Below are 12,286 nucleotides of genomic sequence, written 5' to 3'. Positions count from 1 at the left end.
TTTGAGACCAGTTTGTGGGAGTCTGAACTGGAAGAGATCATCACTACCGTGTTTCCCCAAAAATAAGACAGTGTAGGGGAGATTAGACAAAAGTTTTATTGTAAGCCGCCCTGAGTCCCTTATTGGGTGAGAAGGGTGGGATACAAGTATTGTAATAAATAAATAAATAAATAAATAAATAAATAAATAAATAAATAAATATTATTTTTTGCTCCCAAAGATGTGCTAGGCCTTATTTTCAGGGGATGTCTTCTTTTTCCATGAAGAAGAATTCACATTTATTGTTGAACAAAAAAAATGAACATCTATATATATAAAAGAGTGATGGCATCACGGCGACCCACAAAACAACAAAACTACAGGCCCCCCAACCTCGAAATTTGACAACACAACCCATCATCCATGCCTCTAGGTTGATACAACAAAAAGAAAAGAAAAATAAAGTCCTAATTAGAGAGAGAGGAATAATTGCTTTTATCCAATTGCTGCCAGTTAGAAGGCTAAGCTCCTCCAATGTGGTCTCCTAGCAACCCAATAAAAATAATAAAAAACACTAAAAAATTAATACAATAAAATATTATAATAACAGAAAATAATTAAAAATAATACAAGAAAATAATAAAATATAATAAATAAAAATATAACTTACAATAAAATTAATTTAAAAAATGCAAATAACGTCAAATAAAAATTACACAACAATTTTTAACCAATACCACCACCACTTTGCCACAGCAACGCGTGGCCGGGCACAGCTAGTTTATTATATTTATTTATTTATTTATTTATTTACAGCATTTGTATTCCACCTTTCTCACCCCATATAGGCAAACATTCAATGCCTTTTAACATAGAACAAAGACAAGACAAACATAGGCTCCGAGCGGGCCTCGAACTCATGGCCTCCTGGTCAGAGTGATTCATTGCAGCTGGTTGCAGCTGGCTTGCTCTCCAGCCTGCGCCACAGCCTGGGCCCAGTAGTTATATACGGTACAGTAGTTGTCATCACAAACCAACATAACCAAACAAGACAAACTGTGACACCTGTCAATAATTTCTTGTTACTACCATTATTTCCATGTACAACTGGTATGTACATTTACCAATCTTGCATGCTCTGGTGTTCTGTTTGGCAGGCGCTGGGCATGCTTCCAAACACAAACTTTGCTAGGTCTTACTTTCTGGGGAGGCCTTATATTTAGCAATTCAGCAAAACCTCTGCTAGGTCTTATTTTCTGGGGATGTCTTATTTTAGGGGAAACAGAGTAGTATGTCACAGATTAGCGAAAACTGTGTAAAATACATAACCCACTTTCACTACACTGACAGGATGCTATTCAGCCTTCTGTTCTTTTTTTTAAGCCAGTTAAGGAGCAAAAGCAAAGTTTGTTGTAGTGTGTCTTGAAGTCATTTCTGACTTGTGGCAACTGTAAAGTTGGTCATGTTCCAGAAGCATTCTCTCCTCACATTTGGCCCACATCTATGGCAGGCATCTTCAGAGGTTGTGAGGTATATCTGTAAAGTGATCTTATCACAGTTTTCTTGGCAAAATTTGTTCAGAAAAGATTTGCCTTCACCTTCAACCGTTCCCAGCCTGGGGGGCTTGGCGCATGCCACGGCAGTCCTTTCTCCTGCGCCCCTTGTATCTTGGGAACACGCAGAGCGCATCCCTGGGGTGTGTGTGTGTGTGTGTGTGTGTGTGTGGAGATCTCGCCACAGAGCCAGGAAGTTGCAGGGAGGGATCCTCTCCCCTTCCTCCCCAGCTCTCAGGGCTGCCTGCGGGGGCTGTCAGTCTCGTTTGATGGGAGGAAGACGGCTTCGTGGGCAACATGAGAATGTGCGGTGCGCTTTGGAGGGGGCGGGAGGTGTCTCTTTGTGTGTGTGAATGTGTGAGAGAGGAAAGAGCCTGCCTTCTGAACAATGAGGCTGCTTTCCAAAGCTCCATGTTGACTCTCAAGCTGTAGGCTGGGCTCACCAATAGCTCCGCAGGTGCAGATGACATTCTCCAGTTGGCTGCTTTGTGCTGCTGTTAAAGCAGGCATGGGCAAACTTCGGCCCTCCCTCTGGGTGTTTTGGACTTCAACTCCCAGAATTCCTAACAGCTGGTAACTGAAGTCCAAAACACCTGGAGGACCAAGGTTTGCACATGCTTGGTCAACCTATGACACGCGTGTCCGCACTGACACGCCTAGCCATTTTTGCTGACACGCTGCCGCATGCAGATTGATTGGATGACTACGGTATGTATTTTGTGGCCAAATTTGGTGTGATTTGGTCCAGTGGTTTTGTTGTTTACTCCATGGGAATTATGCACACTAACTATGTAATCTCAAAGTTTCAATGTAGTCATGAATAATAAATAATATAATAATATAATCGTAATAATATGATAATATACTACAATAATAATAGAATAATAGAATGATATAGATATACACACACACACACACACACACACACAGAGTATATCTCATTCTATTATTATTCTATTATTATTGTAGTATATTATCATATTATTATAATATTATAATATTATTTATTATTCATGACTACATTGAAACTAGAATAGAGAGAAATCAGCGTGGAAACAGCAAGAGGTACCATAGATCGTTGAACATGAAATTAATGGTAGTAAGTAGTTTTTCATTTATTAAATACAGTTATATATTACAAGTATATATTTTTGTTATTTAAACTATACTTTTTTTTCTCAAAGTGACACACCACCCAAGTCATGCTAGGTATTTTTTTTGGTGAATTTTGACACACCAAGTGCAAAAGTCTTATTTATTTATTTATTTACAGCATTTATATTCCGCCCTTCTTTCTCACCCCGAAGGGGACTCAGGGCGGATCACATGACACATATAGGCAAACATTCAATGCCTTTTAACATAGAACAAAGACAAACAAACATAGGCTCCGAGGGGCCTCGAACTCATGACCTCCTGGTCAGAGTGATTCATTGCAGTTAGTTGCAGCTGGCTTGCTCTCCCTCCTGCGCCACAGCCCGGGCCCATCATTGGTCTAGAACAGGGGTCCCCAAACTTTTGAAGCAGAGGGCCGGTCCACAATCCTTCAGACTGTTGAGGGGCCGAATTATCATTTGAAAAAAAAATACAAACAAATTCCTATGCATACTGCACATTTGTAGTGTAACAACAACTACAATGAAAAAACAATACAATATTTAAAAATGAAAACAATTTTAACCAACATAAACCTATTAGAATTTCAATGGAAAGTGTAACACAATATTAGCATTATATATTACTATATTGAACTATACCACTATACTATTATATAATATGTAATATATAACATATAATTAATATTATTATATGGTATTACTACTAGTATTATATTGTATAACATATGATTATCATCAATATTATATGTATATCCAATATATTATATTATTAAAACTGATATAAAATATTATATTGATTTTATAATGTTGATTTTAATGATTGTTTTTATTGATGTTGATGTTTTTTACTGGGATAATTGTTTTATTGCTTTGTTACTGTTTTGTTTGTTTTATCGGGCCTGGCCCCATGTAAGTCGCCCCGAGTTCCTTCGGGGAGATGGGGCGGGGTATAAAAATAAAGTTGTTATTATTATTATTATTATTATTATTATTATTATTATTATTATATTATAAAACTGAGGGCGGGGGCCAGGTAAATGACCTTGGAGGGCCGCATCCGGCCCCCGGGCCTTAGTTTGGGGACCCCTGGTCTAGAATGAGTTGCTCAACTGAGTTGCACTGAATTTGGATTTAGTTTTGCTTAGTAAAAATACAAATGGTGTGCAGCAAATTGGCCAGATTTGATTACTGGGACCAAACTTGTGTTTTCTTAGGAGGTTGCCTCTTTGTTGTTGTTGTTGTTGTTGTTGTTGTTGTTGTTGTTGTTGTTTGGGAATGCCCTGGATAAGGACAAGAGACGGGCTCATACATAGTGTTGTCCCTTGGGTCCTTGGAAGGAGACGCTGTGGCTGACTCTTCCTGTGCGCTCAGCCCACATCTTTGCTGATATTCCGAACCCAGTGCCGAGCAAGCTGGCACCCACCCATTGCGGCTGGTGGCCTTGCCCTGCGTGGGTGCCACGGGACCGAGGCAGGCGGATGTGTTTTGGGGACTCGGCAGCACCTTTGTCATGAGGGTGGGGTGTTGTTCTAGTGCTTCCCTTGGACTCTACCATGGCTGTAGTGACTCATACACATGGAGCCGTGCCGCCTTGATTTTGCTGCTGCAAACGGTGTTGACCCCACCGTGGGCATTCTCTCTGCTTTCCCCCGTCCAAGCTTTGAAGGTCTCCTGTAAAGGAAATGCAGATTTTCCCATAATGAGAGGGACCTTGGTATCGGAGGTCTCCTGTGCCCTAAATCTCCTCCCTGCATGATTTCCAGGCCCGTCGTTCTCCTTTATGGGCGAATATTGGGGGCGATGGGCTTGTAGCACGTTGGCATCCTTGCAGACGGGGTCCCGTGCCCCCTCGATTGTGCCGGGGGGCTCCGGGACGGTAATGGGGCTCATTAGTGGAAGGCTGCAGGTGCCCCGGCTACCCTGCGTGTCCCAGAGGGCTGTTAATGAGCGGCCCTTAACGAGCAGCTTGGCTCCACACTCTCGCCTTCAATTTGAAGATAGGATTCCCAGGGCTCTGTGTGTGTGTGTGTGTGTGCGTGTGTGCAAACTGCAGACTTGCCTTGCCAGGGCAACGTTTGGTTCTGCGTTGGTTGGCTGCGAGAAAGAGTTAAGGGAGCAGCCTCCGCACACTCCTGTGCAAAGGTCACTGCCGTGTGTCCGCTTACTAACTCCCTACTCAGAGCTTGGTACGGCCCTGTGTGTAATAGTAGCTTTCGGTGACCACAATACGAGGGATTTTGGATGCCTTTCTTGGGAGAGTTCCTTGTGCAAACAATTTTTTTTTTCCGTGTCAGAAGCAACTTGAGAAACTGCAAGTCGCTTCTAGTGTGAGAGAATTGGACGTCTGCAAGGACGTTGCCCAGGGGACATTGCCTGGATGTTTTGATGTTTTTACCATCCTTGTGGGAGACTTCTCTCATGTCCCCGCATGCATGGGGAGCTGGAGCTGACAGAGGGAGCTCACCTGCTGAAGCTGACAGAGGGAGCTCACCTGCTCTCTCCCTGGGTTGGAGTCGAACTGCCAACTTTCAGGTCAGCAATCCTGCCGGCACAAGATTTTAACCCTTTGCACCACCGGAGCTCCTATTCACGTACATTTGCATTAACGCACCATTCAGTGACCATTCAGTGCACGGAAGTTCACTTTAAGTGGAGCTGACAGAGGGAGCTCATCTGCTCTCTCCTCAGGTTGGATTCGAACCTGGCAGCCTTCAGGTCAGCCACCCAGCCTTCAAGTCACAAGGCTTTAACCCACTGCACCACCGGGGGCTCCATGTGCAAACAATAACCTGTCCTGCCTTGAGCATTGCTTTGCAATGTTGCTGATTCTCTGTGCCTCTGTGTGCAATCGTAGCTTTCGGTGACCACAATATGAAGGATTTTTGGATGTTTCTTGGAGGGTTCTGGTGCAAACAATAACCTCAGAACCTCTGAGGATGCCTGCCATAGATGTGGGCGAAACGTCAGGAGAGAATAGTTCTGGAACATGGCCAGACAGCCCGGAAAACAAACAACAACCCAGTAACCTGTCCTGCTTTGAGCCTTGCTTTGCAGTGTTGCTGATTCTCTGTGTCTTGGCTGCTACCCTGTGTGCAATCTTAGCTTTCGGTGACCACAATATGAAGGCTTTTGGGTGTTTCTTGGAGGGTTCCGGTGCAAACAATAACCTCACAACTTCTGAGGATGCCTGCCATAGATGTGGGCGAAACGTCAGGAGAGAATACTTCTGGAACATGGCCAGACAGCACGGAAAACACACAACAACCCAATCACCTGTCCTGCCTTGAGCATTGCTTTGCAGTGTTGCTGATTCTCTGTCCCTTGGCCCATGTGTGCATTACTCATTCCCCACTCAGAGGTTGCTACGGCACTGTGTGCAATCGTAGTTTTCAGTGACCACAACATGAAGGTTTTTGGGTGTTTCTTGGAGGGTTCCGGTGCAAACAATAACCTCACAACTTCTGAGGATGCCTGCCATAGATGTGGGCGAAACGTCAGGAGAGAATACTTCTGGAACATGGCCAGACAGCACGGAAAACATGCAACTCAGTAACCTGTCCTGCTTTGAGCCTTGCTTTGCAATGTTGCTGATTCTCTGTGTCTTGGCTGCTACCTTGTGTGCAATCTTAGTTTTCAGTGACCACAATATGAAGGTTTTTGGATGTTTTTTGGAGGGTTCCGGTGCAAACAATAACCTCACAACTTCTGAGGATGCCTGCCATAGGTGTGGGTGAAATGTCAGGAGAGAATACTTCTGGAACATGGCCATAAATTGGCTGTTCCAATGTGCCTTCCCAGATTAATAGGAAATCTCCAACTCCAAGTCCCATAAGCACTTTATTAGAACTAAGATCGCATATCGCACTCTGCACTTGCCCTAGAAGCCTTATATATCACCTGTCACATCAGCACTTTTAATCTTGTACCCATTACTCTGGCCCGGCCCAGTTCTATTGTGTTTTAGCATATTGTTATTGCTTGTGGTTTATACTGTTTTAATTCCTTTAATTTGCTTTTGTTTTGTATTGTTATATGATGTGTTGAGGCCTTGGCCTTTGTAAGCCGCATCGAGTCCTTAATAATAATAATAAGAATAAGAATAATAATAATACAGCCCGGAAAACACACAACAACCCAATCACCTGTCCTGCCTTGAGCCTTGCTTTGCAGTGTTGCTGGTTCTCTGTGCCTTGTCCCATGTGTGCGGAGGGGCAGCGCATGAAGGTGGCTGTGGCTTTGGCCGTGTGGCGGAATGAGTGGCGTTTTGCGGCGTGTGTCTGCGCCTGCTCTTGTGTGTCTCGGCAGCCCTTCTCTGGGGCTCCGGTGGCGCTGCTCCGCCCACTCCTTCCCACTGCTGTGATTGCTGTTGGCCCTGGCGGTTAAATGCTGATTGCACTTCCAGGCCTTCTGGCCTAGTTGTCTAACAGCCTGAAACCTGCAGGAAGATTGAGCAGAGACTCCCTGCCAGCAGTGCGCCTGCAGTCGGCTGATTCCCGCTCCCCCCCCCCCCCCAATGCGCTGCCACTTGCACCTGATTAGCTTCCAATGCTCAAATGCTTCCTTTCTCCTCGACTCCAAAAACCAACACCCAAAAACCTCGTTCCCTTTTGTTGCTTCCCCTTCTTTATCTCTTGGAGCCTTTTCTGCAGCGGGTTGAGCATGTCCTCACTTGTGGATGTGACTACAACGGAATACGTTGAGCACGAGGAAAAGAGGAGGAGAAACCACGCGTTTCCTTTCCGTCTTCATGCGCGGCCTCTTACTCTTTGTCAAACGGTGGGAGATTTTTTAAAATTTTTTATTTACATTTATTTTTATTTACTGTATATTTATTTATTTTTAAAATATATTCCGCCCTTTTTCTCACCCCGAAGGGGACTCAGGGCGCATCACAATGCACATAGACATGGCAAATATTCAATGCCATTATTAGACATACGAGATATATAGACAGACACAGAGGCTATTTAACATTTTCCAGTTTCCGGCTTCATGAGGGTGTGCTCGATTCCGGCCACAGGGGGCACTTGTGACACCGAGTCCTTGGTGGAGTACTTCCTCATTCTTCTTCATGCACGCTGCTGGAAGTTTTTATGGCATCGTAAATTAGTTAAATTAGCCTCCCCGCATAAAACTGTACCTAAATTTCCTACTCGACAGATGCAACTTTTCAGCTCTACTACTTTCCCTAGTAAAGGTAAAGGTTTTCCCCTGACATTAAGTCTATTCGTGTCCAACTCTGGGGGTTGGTGCTCATCTCCATTTCTAAGCCAAAGAGCCGGCGTTGTCCTTAGACACCCCCAAGGTTGCATGGCCATAGGCATGACCGCATGGAGCATCGTTACCTTCCCGCAGAAGCGGTACCTATTGATCTACTCACGTTTGCATGCTTTCGAACTACTAGCTTGGCAGAAGCTGGGGCTAACAGTGGGAGCTCAACCCTGCTCCCCGGATTCGAATTGCCAACCGTTTGGTCACCAAGTTCAGCAGCTCAGCGGCTTAACCCGCTGCACCACTGGGGACTCCAACTACTTTCCCTGCAAATGCTAAATCCGGGAGGAAAAATCCCAATCCTCTTCCAGCATGGAGTTTAAGCTTCAGAATAAATGTTTATTCAAACTAAGCAAATGTGCACCAATCCAACTAATTTGCAACAGTTCATCTGAGCAAGGATTTTGAGGGTATTGATGTGGAACATGGATGCTTATGGCATGGAATATGAGCAAGGCTGCGCTTTCTGGCTTCCTCCGTGGATGAATGAATGAGTGTGAGTGAGAGAGAAAGAGGAGGCAAGAGCACGGATACTCTTTCTCCCATCACTTCCAATCTCTCTGGCACACGAGACCCACATCCGTAATTAAGAAAAACCATCCGACTCAGACATTCAAGTCAAGTTAGTCTCTCTTGGAAAACTCGTACCTTATTCGTATTATATTCAGGCATTATTTTGAATCAATATGTCGATGAGATGGGGAAGAGTTGGGCATGTGATCATCTAGAAAAGAGACTTGCTAAGTTTGTCGCAAACTCTTAGTGAGTCAGTGGGTTGTTGTGTTTTTTCCAGGCTGTATGGCCATGTTACAGAAGCATTCTCTCCTGACGTTTTGCCCACATCTAATAATAATAATAATTTAATAATTTAAATAATTTAATAATAATAATAATAATAATAAGAAATCCAGCATATCTATCTTGTTTGCTGTGTCATAATAAAATAATAATAATAATAATAATAATAATAATAATAATAATAATAATAATAATAATGTGTTGTCGAAGGCTTTCATGGCTGGAATCAGAGTTGTATGTTTTCCAGGCTGTATGGCCATGTTCCAGAAGCACTCTCTCCTGACGTTTTGCGCAAGTCTAATAATAATAATAATAATAATAATAATAATAATAATACATCACACAGTCCTAGACATTTGGGAAGTGTTTGACTTGTGATTTTGTGAAACAAAATCCAGCATATCTATCTTGTTTGCTATGTCATACAATAATAATAATAATAATAATAATAATAATAATAATAATAATAATATGTTGTCGAAGGTTTTCATGGCCGGAATCACAGGGTAGTTTTGTGTGTTTCCGGGCTATATGGCCATGTTCCAGAAGCATTCCCTCCTGACATTTTGTCCACATCTAATAATAATAATAATAATAATAATAATAATAATAATAATAATGTATTGTCAAAGGCTTTCATGGCTGGGATCACAGGGTTGTTCTGTGTTTTCCGGGCTGTATAGCCATGTCCCAGAAGCATTTCCTCCTGACGTTTTGACACATCTATGGCAGGCATCCTCAGACTCATTGAACATCAGGTTTTGATCCATGTAGCTGAGCACTGACCAGCATCACCTCTCCGGGTAGCGTAGGGCAGTGTTTGCCGTTGCCTGCCTCCTAAGAGAGAGGCCAAGGGTTAAATCCCGGGCGTTTTTTGCATGCAAAGCATGCGCTGCGCCACTGAGTTGTGGACCTTCCCCTTAATAGGATTTCCACCCAAGTATTCACAGGTCTTAGCTTCCAGTTACGTGCTCTCGCCTTATATCCTTGCAAATGGAAATCTATTTCTCCTTTCCGTAATTTCTTTACAGGGCAAAAGGCGTGTGGCTTAAGTGACTAAAGGATTTTTGGATTGTGTTCCCAGGTTGTTGAAAGGCTTTGTTTAGTTGCAAAGATGTTAAACTAAGTAATGTATGATTGTCCTGGAAATACTGTGTTCTATGTATACCTTGGAGCCTCCGGTGGTGCAGCGTGTTAAAGCGCTGAGCTGCTGAACTTGCAGACTGAAAGGTCGCAGGTTTGAATCTGGGGGGCAGAGCAAGCTCCCACTGTTAGCCCCAGCTTCTGCCAAGCTAGCAGTTCGAAAACATGTAAATGTGAGTAGACCAATAGGTACTGCTCCGGCGGGAAGGAAATGGCACTCCATGCAGTTATGCCAGTGGCCACATGACCTTGGAGGTGTCTCTGGACACGCAAATGTGAGTAGATCAATAGGTACGGCTCTGGCGGGAAGGAAAGAAAAGTGTTTTTAAGATGTTTTGAAGATGTTTTTAAATTGTTAGATTTTTAGCCCTAGGGGAGTGGCAGCATATAAGTTTGAATAATAAATAAATAAATGACCTTGGAGGTGTCTATGGATATGCAAATGTGAGTAGATCAATAGGTACGGCTCTGGCGGGAAGGAAAAGGCGCTCCATGCAGTCATGCCAGTGGCCACATGGCTTTGGAGGTGTCTCTGGATATGCAAATGTGAGTAGATCAATAGGTACCGCTCCGGCGGGAAGGAAAAGGCGCTCCATGCAGTCATGCCAGTGGCCACATGACTTTGGAGGTGTCTCTGGATATGCAAATGTGAGTAGATCAATAGGTACGGCTCCGGTGGGAAGGAAAAGGCGCTCCATGCAGTCATGCCAGTGGCCACATGACTTTGGAGGTGTCTCTGGATATGCAAATGTGAGTAGATCAATAGGTACCGCTCCGGCGGGAAGGAAAAGGCGCTCCATGCAGTCATGCCAGTGGCCACATGACTTTGGAGGTGTCTCTGGATATGCAAATGTGAGTAGATCAATAGGTACGGCTCCGGTGGGAAGGAAAAGGCGCTCCATGCAGTCATGCCAGTGGCCACATGACTTTGGAGGTGTCTCTGGATATGCAAATGTGAGTAGATCAATAGGTACGGCTCCGGTGGGAAGGAAAAGGCGCTCCATGCAGTCATGCCAGTGGCCACATGACTTTGGAGGTGTCTCTGGATATGCAAATGTGAGTAGATCAATAGGTACGGCTCTCGTGGGAAGGAAAAGGCGCTCCATGGAGTCATGCTAGTGGCCACATGACTTTGGAGGTGTCTCTGGATATGCAAATGTGAGTAGATCAATAGGTACGGCTCTCGTGGGAAAGAAAAGGCGCTCCATGCAGTCATGCCAGTGGCCACATGACTTTGGAGGTGTCTCTGGATATGCAAATGTGAGTAGATCAATAGGTACGGCTCTCGTGGGAAGGAAAAGGCGCTCCATGCAGTCATGCCAGTGGCCACATGACCTTGGAGGTGTCTCTGGACATAAAAATGTGAGTAGATCAATAGGTACGGCTCTGGCGGGAAGGAAAAGGCGCTCCATGGAGTCATGCCAGTGGTTGCATGACCTTGGAGGTGTCTATGGACAACGCCGGCTCTTTGGCCATGTCTGTCTTTCCCAGTGGAAGCACCTCCTTGCAGAGGCAGCTCCTTTCTCTCCTTTCAAAGCCATGTTGGGCGGTGGCAGGAGCAGAGAGCACGGAGCGGAAGGATTTCACGCTTTTCTTCTTCCACCTCCTGCTGGTAACTTTAATGAACAGTGACAAGCCTCATAACTTTCGACCAATATCCTTCCACCTAGGACAGCCACGCAAATCCTGGTTTGTGTTAAATGGTCGGAAGCTGCTCACGTAGTTGCCCCTCCTTCGTGACAAATGGATCAGGCTTGTTATCGAACACAAGGCTATTTTGTGTTGTCAAAGGCTTTCGTGGCCCGAATCATTGGGTTGCTATGCATTTTATGGGCTCTATGGCCCTGGTGGCACAGTGTGTTAAAGCGCTGAGCTGCTGAACTTGTGGACCGAAAGGTCCCAGGTTCAAATCCGGGGAGCGGAATGAGCGCCCTCTGTTAGCCCCAGCTTCCGCCAACCTAGCAGTTCGAAAATATGCAAATGTGAGTAGATCAATAGGTACTGCTCCGGCGGGAAGATAACGGTGCTCCATGCAGTCATGGCAGTGGCCACATGACCTTGGAGGTGTCTATGGACAACGCCGGCTCTTTGGCTTAGAAATGGAGATCAGCACCAACCCCCAGAGTGTGAGTAGATGAATAGGTACTGCTCCGGCGGGAAGGTAATGGCGCTCCATGCAGTCATGCCAGTGGCCACATGACCTTGGAGGTGTCTACGGACAATGCCGGCTCTTCGGCTTAGAAATGGAGATCAGCACCAACCCCCAGAGTCGGTCACGACTGGACTTAATGTCAGGGGAAACCTTTACCTTTACCTATGGCCATGTTGCAGCAGCATTCTCTCCTGACGTTTCCTCCACTTCTATTGATTTTCCTTTTCTCTCTTTGCTCCTGCCTACGGTCTTATTCAGATGATGTAGGACCT

The 12,286-nt window shown here is 44.7% G+C and overlaps 1 protein-coding gene and 1 long non-coding RNA gene across 4 annotated transcripts in view; one reads left to right on the top strand and one right to left on the bottom strand.

Moving 5' to 3' along the window:
• Positions 1-7,936, bottom strand: part of LOC134293748 (uncharacterized) — a 59,061-nt gene extending 51,125 nt beyond the window's left edge. For both annotated transcript variants that reach the window (XR_010000709.1, XR_010000710.1), the window contains exon 1: positions 7,867-7,936. This is a non-coding gene — a long non-coding RNA (uncharacterized LOC134293748). The remainder of the gene's footprint in view (positions 1-7,866) is intronic.
• Positions 1-12,286, top strand: part of ahdc1 (AT-hook DNA binding motif containing 1) — a 178,501-nt gene that overhangs the window by 36,938 nt on the left and 129,277 nt on the right. The gene's annotated exons all lie outside the window — the stretch shown is intronic.

The sequence above is a fragment of the Anolis carolinensis genome, unplaced genomic scaffold (assembly GCF_035594765.1).
Source record: "Anolis carolinensis isolate JA03-04 unplaced genomic scaffold, rAnoCar3.1.pri scaffold_10, whole genome shotgun sequence".
Taxonomy (NCBI): Eukaryota; Metazoa; Chordata; class Lepidosauria; order Squamata; family Dactyloidae; genus Anolis; species Anolis carolinensis.
The sequence above is the reverse complement of the archived record's forward strand: the minus strand, read 5'-3'. Positions and strand labels throughout refer to the sequence as shown.